This window comes from Tiliqua scincoides, chromosome 4 (genome assembly GCF_035046505.1).
Source record: "Tiliqua scincoides isolate rTilSci1 chromosome 4, rTilSci1.hap2, whole genome shotgun sequence".
Classification (NCBI taxonomy): Eukaryota; Metazoa; Chordata; class Lepidosauria; order Squamata; family Scincidae; genus Tiliqua; species Tiliqua scincoides.
Window position 1 is genome coordinate 136,591,153 of NC_089824.1, and position 14,055 is coordinate 136,605,207.

At 43.7% G+C, this 14,055-nt stretch overlaps 1 pseudogene; it reads left to right on the forward strand.

Annotated features, from left to right (window-relative positions):
- Window positions 1-9,343: 9,343 nt before the first annotated feature.
- LOC136650677 (5S ribosomal RNA) lies at window positions 9,344-9,465 on the forward strand (annotated as a pseudogene).
- Window positions 9,466-14,055: the final 4,590 nt, after the last annotated feature.

The window sequence follows — 14,055 nt, forward strand, 5'->3', positions numbered from 1 at the left end:
GAAGTGACCCATTTCCTATTTGGCTGGATCTGATGGTGTCACTTTCCTTCTGTACCTTTCTTTACTTTTCTACAAGGACGCATACATCAAAATAAAAAATGTGAAGAGCTCACAAGGGCTAAAGAAGGCATCACATGCCTACAGAAACTGTGGCAATCCAATGTTACTAATCTGGTCTAAAATTTTACTTGGGTTTTACTCTGTGGCATACTTGGAATAATGTTTAAATCATAATGTTTGAAGTGACCCTCAGTTTATAACAGGCTGAACAGGGCCTTAAGATTTGCTCTCTGAGGTGCAGCAAAGACTTTGACATTTATATATTTGACATGGAATATGCCTCTCTGTGAGGAAATATATTGATATCAATCTCCCACAGTGATCTTTGGCCCCTCTCACTGACTCCAGAGATGCACACATGCTGAGGTAATGGAAAGAGTTCCTGTTTTCTGGCCTTGCCAATGGCTCCATCAGCCTGCTGCTGAATCTTTTTTCAACTTGGAGTCCTTGCAATAGAGCATGATACTTCTGCCTTGCCAATTAATTTCTCATATATTTCTTTTCAAATGTAAATTGAATTACAGAGCATATGTAATGTGGTGTGGAATTTAGAAAGAGGCAGATAAAAGCTGACATAGAACAGATCACTTTATTTTTTCCTTGCTGCTAGTGAGAAGGGCAAAGGCAGCCTATTGTTAAATACAAAAACAATACAAGCAAGGGCAAGATCCTCATTGTTTTCGAGACATCTCTTTATAGAATGTTAGCATTGTTATGGCCCTGGATATGCTAAACTCCTAGTGACCGGACCAACAGAATAGTAAAATCATAGAATTAGAAGGCAGTTTGCCACCTGTCTCCTGCAGGGCATTCTATTCACCCACCAGCACCACAATCCCTCTTCAACCCAGGTCACAGAATAGTCCAAGCAAAGAGCAAAACAGTCCCTGCAATTCAAATAGCTCCAGATGAGTTGACTCAGAACCATAGCAGACATTCCATGCAGCTACAGGTAATCCACAAGTTTCCCTTAAGGCACTTTTTTCAATAGGAAAGGGTACTTTAGGAAGGGTGATTGCAACTGGAGAGATAGTAGAGGAAGGGCTCTTTAATGCTTTCCCCAACATGGTTTCCCCATTCTAAATTACCTCTACCCAGTGACATCCTCCCACAGAGTCCAAAGTACATGATTGCTTTTGCAACATGTCGTTCGACCCACAAACACACAGATTTCAGCATTAGGGCTCTGTAGAACATTTGCTAGTACGAAGCTTGAGCAGAATATATTGTTTTGTTGATCAGAGAAGGGTATATTTTCAGCAGACAGCCTAGCTGGAGAATTAGTACTGCCTGCAGTTGAGATCACTCAAGGTATCTGCTAGGTCAGGGGTGTCCAAACTTTTTAGCAGGAGGGCCACATCATCTCTCTGACACTGTGTTGGGGGGGGGGGCGGCGGGAATTAATTTATATTTCAAACTTGAATAAATTTACATCCATGAATATATTAGAGATGGAACTTATAAGAATGAATGAAGGTCTTGCAATAGCTCCAGGCCTATAAAAGGCCTTGCACAAAGCAGGGCTGGCCTTTCCTTTGCTGCCACTGCTCCATCACAGACATGAAACAGCAAGCAGTGGATGGAGCTCTCATCCCACGGGTCACGCGAGAGGTCAAACAGTTGCCCTCATGCTGAGTGCAGTTGCGTCGGGCCAACATGGGCTCCAGCAAGTCCCCAGAGGGCCAGAGGCTCATTGGAGACTGGGAGCTCCCCATGGGCGAGATTGGGAGTCCCAGAAGGCCACAAGTGGCCCCCGGGCGGGGTTTGGGCACCCCTGCTAGGTGAACAAATGGACTAATTTAAAATAAAGTAGTAACTTCATATGTACTGTTCATGTCCGCAGCATATAATGTGATAAATGTATTCTTGCATCCTGCAATGATTTCTCAGTTAATGGAATCTAGTGCTGGACACTTTTGCAACTCATTAAACAGAAGAGAACATTGCTGACGTAAGAGGCACCATTCTGCTATGCTTATTTCTCTTCCATTCCAATATTTATTTCAGCAAAAATGAGAACATGGAATTAATTTTTTAAAAATCACAATGCTTATCATTGGTACATCACTTTTTTTCCGCATCAAGAGGAAGACAAAAAATATCATGCCACTATGCTTTGTGGAAATGCCAATGGGGTGTCTTTCAAACATATGTGCATATAGGCTTGGGGAGTGAAATCATCCTGAGCCTTATCTGGAGTCAGTTTCTTATGGGAGTTGTTCCCTGTCCTTTAAAAAAAAGTTGTTTTCTGTCTTAGAGGAAGCATGTTTTATAATTCCCTTTCCCCCCACAGCTATCGCTGAGTCCCACTGGGAGGCAAAAGGAAGCAAACTGTTTACAGTGATGTTCCAAGCAAAAGAAGGGGCAAAGAAAACACAAGCTCGGAAAGATGAGACATCTTTCTAATCTGCTTGATGATATTAAAAAATAATAACATATTATTATATACATGAAGGCATATTTGAAGACAAAGTTGCATAAAGAGAAGAGAGCTTTTAAGGGAATGGCACTCATACAGCACAATCCTGCGTATGATTGTTCAGAAGTCACATTGTGTACAATGAGGCAGTGGCGTAGCTAATGTTCATGTAGCCTGGTGTCAAGCTCCAAATGATACCCCGGAAGTGATGTCATGTCCGGGCTTTTAAAAAAGTGAAAATGAGGGAAAATGCACCTCTTCCCCCCCCCCCAGCAGCTCGCCACCCACTTGCTTTTCACCTTTTCCCACAATGCTCCCCTTTCCATATTAACACTTTATTGATTCCCTGTATGCACTGCTGAAACAGAGACCCCTGCATTGGCTCGGTCATGTCGTGAGAATGGATGATGGCTGGATCCCAAAGGATCTCCTCTATGGAGAACTCGTGCAAGGAAAGCGCCCTACAGGTAGACCACAGCTGCGATACAAAGACATCTGCAAGAGGGATCTGAAGGCCTTAGGAGTGGACCTCAACAGGTGGGAAACCCTGGCCTCTGAGCGGCCCGCTTGGAGGCAGGCTGTGCAGCATGGCCTTTCCCAGTTTGAAGAGACACTTTGCCAACAGTCTGAGGCTAAGAGGCAAAGAAGGAAGGCCCATAGCCAGGGAGACAGACCAGGGACAGACTGCACTTGCTCCCGGTGTGGAAGGGATTGTCACTCCCGGATTGGCTTTTTCAGCCACACTAGATGCTGTGCCAGAACCACCTTTCAGAGCGCGATACCATAGTCTTTCGAGACTGAAGGTTGCCAACAACACTCTGCTGTATCATAACAACACCCAATTGGCTTTCGGACCAAACAATCTCATAGGTCAATTTTGAGTTAAGGAAATCCACATTTTTGTTCCATAAGGCAATTGTGTTTTTATTTTCTGGTTATTTGACTATAACTTTTGATAGAATAGAGATATTTTGACACAGTTTGTTTCATTGCAGTCTGCATTAATTCCATATTGAATGTTATATAACATGATGGTATTCTTTGAAAATACCAAGGTTTTCACAATTTTGGCCACTAGTATCAAACACAGGTTCTTGTCCCCCTAAAGCTTGTTGCCCAGTGCAGTTGCTACTCCTGCCCCCCTTAGCTACACCACTGCAATGAGACTTACTTGTAGGAAAGTGTTTATAAGATTGCAGCCATAAACAGGAGCCTGCTTCTCTACTCACAGAATGCACTAGTACAGACATCTTATGACTATACCACCTCAGAATATGAAGGGGGGTGCCTGCATGACTGAATGCTCCCAAAACTCAACGTTCCTTCCCTGTGGAATACTAGCATGACTAGCATGATTTCTAGCCTAGCCTTCTTCCGGACATGTTTATTTTCTGCATGCTGTGAAGTTTATGTTTGTTTTTTTCTAATTATTGATGACATTTTTACCCCTACCCTTCCTCCACAGAGCTCAGAGTGGCACACATGATTATTCCCTGCTGTTTTATCCTCACAACAACCCTATGAGAGAGAATGACTGGCCCGGTGCCACCCAGTGAGCTTCATGGCTGAGTGGAAGTCTGAATCTGGGTTTCCTTGTCTTTTGCATACAGGAGCTAGAGTTGCCTTTTTGCCAAAAATGAGCCTGGGTCTGTTTCTCTAGCTTTTTGTCTTTTTTCTCAGGCAGACAGGAAGCAAAGGTTAATCATGGGCCTTTTGGCTCCTGCCCTGGCAACAGATGTCAGGATCTGGTCCAGATCCCCCCCCCTCCCATTTTTCAAGGTTTGGCAGTCTTTCATCATCACCTAGGCTCTGCTTCAGAAATCTCAGATTTTTGGATACATTCTGCCTGGCAGGCTTAGTAGGAGTTCTCAGACATGCTATTCCCTGTTTGGCTTCTTAAGCCCTGCTTCTGAAAGAGTGGTACATGGATTGGTTGCAAGAGAGTGTTCCAAAACATAATCATATAACCATTGATGGTCATCAATGTGGGGGCTTAAGCACATTATTATGTGCATTTGCATGATTTAGGACTTTTTCAGTGGGCAGTCTGGAAGGCGCCATCCAATCCAAAATGATGCAGTCTTATTTCTATTTATATTGCCTGCTCGTGCGTTATCCTCTTGTCTAATTGAAGTATCTCTTTGACTTTTGTAAAGAAAAGGGAGGAGAGGCTTTCAGGAAGATTGTGCAGGGAACAGTTGGGTTGACCATAAGCTACATTTAAGGGCAATACTCCAGTTCCCTCCTTTTGGGTCTAATCCTATCCAACTGGGCTCCAGCAGGATTTGCTTCATCTAGAACCCGTTGCATGGGCTGGGCACACCTGAGCCTCAAAACTAAGTGGTGATAGCAGCACTGATACAAACCACGCTCTGGGTCCCAGCCTATCTGTTGGAGACTTCTGTATAGACCATGAGCCAGCAGCAAAGCTGGTCAATAGAGGTGTTTATTTCTGGTGAGTAGGAGCCCAATCTTGGGCTCGACACAGCGGCTTACTGCCAGTGTGCACTGTCGCAAATGTGCCATAAGGCATGTTTGTGAGGCCCAACACCAAGCCAGCACCCGTGCTAGCCCAGCACTGTCTGGCACTGGACTAGCACCGGGCACATGCCTGGCCTCCGCCGCTCAGCAGTTGTACAGACTGCCAAGCCGCGGTAAGGTAAGCAAGGGCAGGGGATGGCAAGGAGGAGGCTTTCCAGGGAGGCGGAAGGCAGGGAGAGGGCGGGGGAGGCATGTTGGGGGGAGGGATTGGGGAGGTAGGGAGGTGGGTCTTGTGTTCAGCTCCACCAGATCCAGAGCGTTCATGCGGGGCTTGGCGCCCTACTCAAATGCTCTTCCCTCCGGTGGTGAATTGAGTAGCCCCATTGCGGGGCTACTTCCCTTACCCAGAAGGGGACAAGAGTCCCCTTCTCCCAAGGTGCTGCCTGCGCCTGCTGTGGGCACGCTGCATGCGGCTACAGTTGTTTTCGGTGCCGCCACATCCGTGTGCCATGAGAGGCCAGGATGGGGCTGCCTGAATCCTAAGTCTTACTGAACACAATGGGCTGAGTAAGGTAAATAACACCGTTTTCAAACACCTCTATCAATGGGTCATTTGAGGAAAGAGTTCAGAGGTATGGGGTCCATACTTACGCAGCCTCTTCTTAATATTCTTTATCCATCAGCCTGTGAAAGCCTGTGTAGTGTGATGGTTAGAGGACAGTGGTTCCCAAACTGTGGGTCGGGACTCACCCGTGGGTTGCAACCTGATTTTTGGTGGGTGGTTAAGCTAACAAGGAAAAGGTATTGAGCAGGGGTGCTCAATAGGTGGATCGCGATCTACCGGTAGATCACGAGGCAAAATGAGTAGATCGCGGAGTGCCGACCCCCCCTTCAGGTGCCTCTGGGAGGAAACGCCGGGAGTAAGGCCCATTGTACTCAATGGGGCTTACTCCCAGGTAAGTGTGGCTAGGATTGCAGCCTCACAGCCTAATCCTAGGCATGTCTACTCAGGAGTAAGTCCTGTTATACTCAGTGGGGCTCAAGGTACACCAACATACATTGTACCCATAAATGTTATATGTTATGATGGCGCGAACATTGTAAAAAAAACTCTGGTAGATCTCCGGGCCTTGCTGGGTTTCAAAGTAGCTCTCGAGCCAAAAAAGTGTGAGCACCCTTGGTATTGAGTCTTATGGAAATCAAGCAGCAGGTTCACGTTTACTCATGATTAGGCAAACACACCTCTGCTCTTCTAGAAGGCCAGGTGAAGGGGAATACAAGGTATCCCAATCTGATGAACGCAAGACTCAAACACCTCAGAAGACATTCCCCTCTCCCACCAGAGTAAAAAGGATAAAAACAGAGGCTTGAGCAGCTAGTAAAGTAAAACCTTTTTTTTAAAGTCTCCTTATGCTAGGTGGGTCCCATAGAGTGTCATTTTAAAAAGTGGGTCCCAGTGATAACAAATTTGGGAACCACTGGTCTAGGATTCAGGAGACCTGAGTTTAAATCCCTAGTTAGCCATGAAACTCCTGAGGTGATCCTAGGCCACTCATAGCCGCCTTGGGTGCCCTTCGGGGAGAAAGGCGGAATATAAATAGAATAAATAAATAAATAAATCTGCCCTAAGTTCCTTGGAGGAGGACATGCAATCAAAAATAATCGCAGAAAGTAATTTTTTTAAATACTTTGTTGACATGAGCAGCTCCTCCTAGCAGCCACTGCTTCTTTGTTGCAGGAACAAGTATATCCAATTTATTGCCTTTCATTGAAAGTGTGGTTTGCGATAACATTGGCACCATTCATGACTCTGGGCAAGCAGCATCCTCACCACACCATCTGAACAGGGATTATGGTGAGCAACTGTCTGGGACAGGCTTCTTGCCTTGAATCTGTCTAGCCTCTCTGGGGCCCACTGAGAAGCCATTTTACAACTTTACTTAGAAAAGTTTACTTACTCCATCCCCCTGATAAGTGCTTGCTGTAATGATTACTCCAGACTAAATTTGCTGCTATAACAGAACTAGGATGTGTTCATGGATTATGACTTAAAATAAAATTATATGAACACATCAAGCAGAGCCACAGAATATACAATTTATTTATCATGCGTTTACCCGAACTTTGGTAGATCAAATGACTGCTCGCTGCCTTCTTTTGTTCCTGAGATACTGTCTCTATTTCAAACTACTGCAAAACCAAGTTCTTTCTCTGTTTAGAGTCCAGATCGTTAAGGACAACATAACTTTTTTTTTTTTTGGCCTTAGGCTAAAAATGTTGTTTTTCTCCTTTTCCTGTCCCTGTCGTTTCCTTTGCTATCAATTTCTATTACACGAGTGATTTCGCCATTAGTCAGGCTTCTATCTTATTTCGTTTATTTTAATCTCATCCTGTTTCATTTATCCCATGCCTTGAAGAAAGGGGAAGAGAAAAAAAACATTTCATTCCAAAACTCCCTACATGCATTAGTCTGACCCTTCCAGAGCAACGTGAAACTAAGGGGAACAGCCTGTTCTTCAAGGGTTGAAAGGCCAACACAGCCAAAGAAGCTGGGACAACTAAGGGCCAAATCGTACATTAGATGTGTATGCTGGCACTTTTCTTTTTTCTTAAAAAAAAAAGGCACTGGAGGGTTCACACAGCAGAGTGAAACTGCAGCAAAGGACTAGGGGAATTCTTAACACTTTGCCCCTGCCAAAGTTACATTCCTGATTGCCCCCCATGCACTGCTTTAATTAGAAGAACCTTACAAGTCAATGAAAGCACTCTCTCTCTCTCTCTCTCTCTCTCTCTCTCTCTCTCTCAAATAATGAGCAATCAGGGCTGAAACTGGAGCAGAAGCCAATTTTACCACAAGTTCACACTTGTTTTGGGCACCCCCTGCCGTGTTCTTTGTTTTAAAAAGAACAAAAACAAATGAGGCAATTCGCATACATATGTAGACATTCAGTAAACACATATGTCAGAGAGCCTGCCAGAAGAACTCAATTCCACAGCTTGTCCCAGGAATAAAGACCAACCTAAAACCACAAGTGGAGTCGCTTGCACACCTGCATGCCCTGCAGAATGATGCCCCAAAAGACCAGGCATTTCATGCCCAGGCTGCAGCTCTAGCCAGTCTGTTGGGTTCCATTCTGGTTCACCAGTACAAACAGACTGAGAAGCAGGTGGACTGAGTAATCCCAGCAGGTAGGGAGGGATGCACATAGCCACAGGAACAGCTTAGAATTCTCTTGAAAAGCATCCCTTGCTTATCCAGGAATCCTGCTAAATAGTCTCAGCAGCCAATTGGACAACCTACAGCTGCTGGACAACCTACATGTGAGACTAAGGGCGCAACTTTCCAGCACCGAGGTAAGGGCAATGCAGCTCCAAGGTAAGGGAACAAACATTCCCTCACCTTGAGGAAGCTTCTGTGATTGCCACCCAACTGCTGGATGCAGCACAGGTCCCATTGGCACAGCTGCGTCAGTGTAGGAAATTTGGTTAGGATTTTGGCCTAAGGCATGCAAACAATCAAGATTAGAAGAGCCCACTCCAGGGGGCTGATCCTGACTATGTTCCTCAACCACAGCTCAGCCTGTTGCACAAAAGGTCTACAAATCCTCATTCAACAATTGCAGGACATGTAACTCACATATAATGGGGGGGGGTAGTCTTGCTATACAGCATAGTTATAGCCATAAGGACAACTCTATGTACACATGCACACTAGCATGGAGGTTAGAGAAAAACAACCATCAAGTTGCCGAAAATAGCTTGAGCAATGGTATAGTAAATGTGGGTTGCGCTGGGAAACTAAACTGGTTCCATTGGAAACCTACCTAAGCTGTAGTAGTACAGCATGTAGTCCAGATTCTGCTGCAATAAGCTATAATGGCCTTCCATAATGTAATTTCAGTTCTAAGATAAGGCCTTGCAGGAGTTTTTTTATATTCTGGATTGCCTTTTAACATATGCTTGGCAAATATTCAGCCCCACCATGTCAAGAATTCCATGTCAAGCATGGTAATAGCTTTAGCAACTGGACAACACCCAATAGTATAAAAATTGGGCAGGGCAAGTATTACATGTTGCCTAAATCATTCTGACAGATGTTACAGCAACAGTTTTAACATCTTCTAAAAGTCATATGTGGAAGTAAAGCATTGCAAGACACGGCTTATAATAAGAGAAATATGTACAAATTTGGCTTAGGAACATATATAAGAATCTCATGCTTTTCCTAAAGGATCAATAATAAATAATGATTCTTGGAAGGGCAGTCCTGTAAAAGTCAGAACGTGTGAAAATTATCTCCTTGCACGAAGCACAAGGGGATAAGCCAACTTGAAGGGTGAACACAAAGCACAGCTGCCTGTAGCTATTTTGGGAATTGGTGGCCACTACAGTCATTAAGAGGCCCTGCACATGCCCGATGTCATCTGATCTCGGAAGCTAAGCAGGGTCAGGCCTGGTTAGTACTTGGATGGGAGACCACCTGGGAATACCGGGTGCTGTAGTCTTCCATAGTCTTTCGAGACTGAAGGTTGCCAACCATTCCACATGATAAAGAGGTGAATTTAAATAAATTGGGCTTAGGAAGGAGATATGGGCCATAGGACAGTACATTTACCACTCCACAATTAGGAGTAGCTTCAGAGGGGTGATTTAAATTGGGGAATTGGTGTGGGGGCAAAGTGTTAAAATTCTTTTCCTCTGTGCTGTGGTTGTAATCCAGCTCACCCACCCACCCTCCCACACCAAGAAAAAGAGAGAGACATGTGCGGAGTTCCAAGCATGGATCTCCCACATTTGGCCCTTAAGAATTTTGACCACTCCTAATACCACGTACAGAAAGAAATCCACAAACGAATATTGAGGACAGGTAGCTTTCGGAGGCACACTTGACAAGCAAATTCACAGCAGATCTCTGCAAAAGCATCTGCTTAAAAGCAGCTTTTAAATCACAAACGTTTTCGGACAGTGAGGGATGGGAATGCACGAAAACACAAACTACCCAGGAAACCTGGTGAAACACTTACGGCTACCCTTAGCAGAACAATAGCAAGAGAACCTGGAAACATCACCATGACGTGAGCATTGTTCAGATATTGTTTTATTACAATGAAGAGTCAGTTGAATGCAGGAATTAGATGGCCTTGCTTGCTTCAAAGGTCAGAGCAGTGACACATAAATCCTTTAAACAGCATTATCTTCAATTACATTTGCCCCGCTCCAGCTACCTCAATAATCACATAGCCAGTTCTAATGAATCCTTCAAGTACCAGAGAAACAGCCAGTTGGATTTCTGGCTGGCAGTAAACAACTTTGAGGCTGCAAGTCTATGCATGCTTACTTGAGAACAGGCCCCACTGAAACTATGGGACTTACTTCTGAGCAGACATGTATAGGATTGTGTTGCATGGTGTCTTTTCTTTTTGTTTAGATCCTCTTCTATTTTATTTTGCATTATAACCAGCTGTCTTCCAATCACGTGGGCCTTGTAAAAGGGCAGCAGACAAAGGATTTACTGAGCCACTCTGGTATTGAAAAGATCTGTGCTGAAACCTGGAAAACACTTGCACATCTTAGACACAGAACTTTGGATAAAAGTTATGCTACTTAGGTATTAAAGAAAAGGATGTATATAATAGACCCTCCCAGGCAGAGGTGTATCTAATGGCCCCAGCACCGCTGTGATGTCACTTCCAGGTTCATTTGGAGAAAGAGGAGGTGTGGCGGCGGCCTCTTCGTGATATAACTGCTGCCCCTTGGTCCTTCTCCTGTTGAAGCTTCCTCCACAAGAGAAGGAATGCAAACGGCAGCCAGACTGCAAAGCAGCTGCCACCAGCGCGTCTTCCTCCTCCAGAGAACCCAGAAGTCAAGGAGGCGGTAGCACTGGAAAAAGAAAAAAATATCCCTCCCTTAGTATTGTGGCCCGAGCAGGTATCCCTCAAGTTCCATCCTTGTTAAGCCTCTGCTCCCAGATTCCCTCCCCCTTTTCCCATGACCAGTCCATCTCTTTTCTACCTCTCATGTTCAATCTCTTTCTTGTTGGAAGGAGGGATATTGCTTTTTGCGTAGGTTTCTCTTTCTCTATTTTCTGAGCACAGCACTTTTTCAGATCTGGAAGCGCTCAGTGGGAACAAATGGAAGAATGAGGAGAGGCATTTGATTTTGTAAGAAGCTGCTGGCTTGTTTGAAATTATAAAATAAGTCAATGGCTAAAAAAATACACTGGCTTCAATCAGATAAAGTTCCACTGAAGGCAATGGGATTTGTTGTCAATAATTAACTCATTCAATTTCTTTCAATGGAATTGCAAGACGCACTAGACCAGCAGTTCTCAAATCTTTTAAAGGCAGGTGCCCGATTTATAAATGCCAAGGGGTATGGCTATAATGGTGATTGGGCAACAGTGCTTCCTCCCCCCCCCCCCAAATACAAGTAGCAGCTTTTTTAACCCTTGATGCATATAGCCTAATCTGCCCTGTCAGTTTTGTAAACCATCAAAAATTGGGTCACGCTCCACTGGTGGGTCCCAGACCCAGTTTGAGAAATGCCACCCTAGACGTAGAAGTAGCAACCAAGTTTGTTGTTTGCATAATCAGGAGTGAGGGAGTCTGATTATGTCATCAGAATGGGCATGGGGAGATGGACTCACAAGAATAGAGTTAACTGAGGGAAGGTTGGGGAGCCTGCCTCTCCTGTCCCCCTTTGATATTAGTATTAGACATCCCCATTCAGGACTGGGTCAGACAGCTCAGTTGACTCAGTTGACCCTCTGTTACTAGTAACGTTATCCGGACTGCAGCTGATGCATTTTAGCAAGTAGGGATGCTGGCTTCTCCTATCAGGGGAAGAAGGAATGTCAGAAAAGAAAAACGCTGGTGAAGGAAATCTTTTTACTGCCACTTGACATTTCACAGAACAGTCTTTATTGAGTCTCTCCTCTGCATGCTGTACTGCAACAGGAAACAAGACTGGCCTGCTGTCGCCCCTTGTCACAGAATTCAGGTATCTCACATTCAAAGCCCCTCCCTTTTTTGGACAGGCTAACAAGTATTTCTACAGCCTGATGCAGCCTAAGTAGACAGTCAAGATAAAAGTGCTAGAAATGTATATTCAACAGATTTTTTTAAAAAATGTATTTCCCTAGGAATGCTGTGTGCCAAATCTAAATTGGCTACTTTCAAGAGACATTGGGTTGCATCCTAGCCTTAGATTTCCTAGCTATGAATGCAACCCTCCTTCTGTGAATAGAAGGACTTTCACTCATGGAGCACAAGGTTAGGACATAAGCAACAGAGGCCAGAAATGGACATGCTGGTGATCACATGGTTGCTACTGAAAATGGCAAGCCCATGTTCAATTCCTTCTCTTCTCCCTGTCACACACTGTTGAGGAAACTAACACGTGATGGCATAGGTTCCCCACACACTCCACATAGTTGGCTTCCATTGGTAGGTTAAACAGCAACAGGGTGATTAGGTAACTTGATTCCTTACAGGGAGGAGAAGATGACACAATTTGGCCTTTGCAAACAGCATTCTTGTTATCATAGGTATTCCAGACTATATTATATTCCAGCCTAAGTTTCTATGCTTTCAGAGTGACATAACCTGATTTTCCTCACATTGCACTGGAACCATTATACTTTTAAAGGATAAAATAATAATTATTAGGACTACAGTGGGCCCTCGCTATCTGTATGGGATCTGTTCCATGACCCTCCATGGATACTGATTCTACAAATAATGAAATTTGTGGGATGCTAGCAAACTAGGTGCCTTTCAGAAGCATCCAGAAGGCCTTCTGAGGCCCTCTAGCTGGGGCTCAGTGTCCGTGGATATTCAAATCCACAGATACCAAGCTTGCAGATATGGAGGGCCCACTGTATTCTACTATGAGTATTTATTTGAACTATGATGACTATGATTTACTGTAATGTTTTATACAATCAACTATAGGCATATAGTTGCCTACATATATCTGTGTATATGTGCGTGCGTATATAAATGTGTATGTAATATTAAGTGAACAACTGAGTATGTATGGCACTTCGTCATTGACATAATTTTCTGACCTTGCACAGAATTAGGAAAAACATCTGTTCCCAGCATGGACTTTTCCAATACAGCCTGTGAATATGATTTTGCACATACACCAAGTATAAATAAAATGAAAGTCCAGCATCCATTTACCTGAGCTTATTTCATATTACACAACAATATTTTTAAACTATAATTTTAAACAATTATAAAATATTAAAAAACAACAGTTAATAAAGGGCATCTATAGTTGTTGTTTTTTTTAAAGAAAAGAATGTGCCAGGAAAAACATGTAATAGAATAGGAGACATGATAATAAATGATTTTGATATACATGAATAAGAGGCATCTTAAAAGAATGCTTGCACTCCTCGATCCACTTGAAGAAGTTACAGAAAGGATAATGGGACTTCTCCAAAATAAATGGCTGGAGAACAGCAGTCTACATTGAGGTACAAACTCTCATTTAGTTTTGATAGGACAGCAACAATATAAATACGCTTGAGCTTTAACCATCACTGGTAAGTTGTACATATGATATGCTAATCACATACAAGAGGCCATGTATAATTGAGGGCCACAGTCTATACTTTCCCCCTTCACCCCGCTTGCAATCTCTGTTTCATTATCTATGAGAGGTAACTACAGAGAGTCGCTGATTGTACAGGCATGTTAAACAGTTTACATTCATTAGCAATAAAAACACTTTGGTTTACATGGCTAGGTTTACAGTAGACAAGAAGATCTCTTCTTCACATCCCACTAAATCTCAGAAGTGTACAAAATGGACTGCTTATGTGATCAATTTTGCTTGTTTACAGATTCAAGCTGCGGCTGAAGTGAGCTGAAAGAGATTCAAGAGACTGAGAAATTTGGCAGAATTGAGGGCTCGGCTACTCCACTCCTCCTAGCAGTAATGGCAGCCTAAACAGTAACAGAATTGTTCTCTCTTGAAGATCAGAATTAATGATTTCATACTTCAATCCTGGGTATCATGCACCCAATCCTAAGCATATTTACTCAGAAGGAAATGCTAGAGTTCAGTGCGACTTGATCATGAGT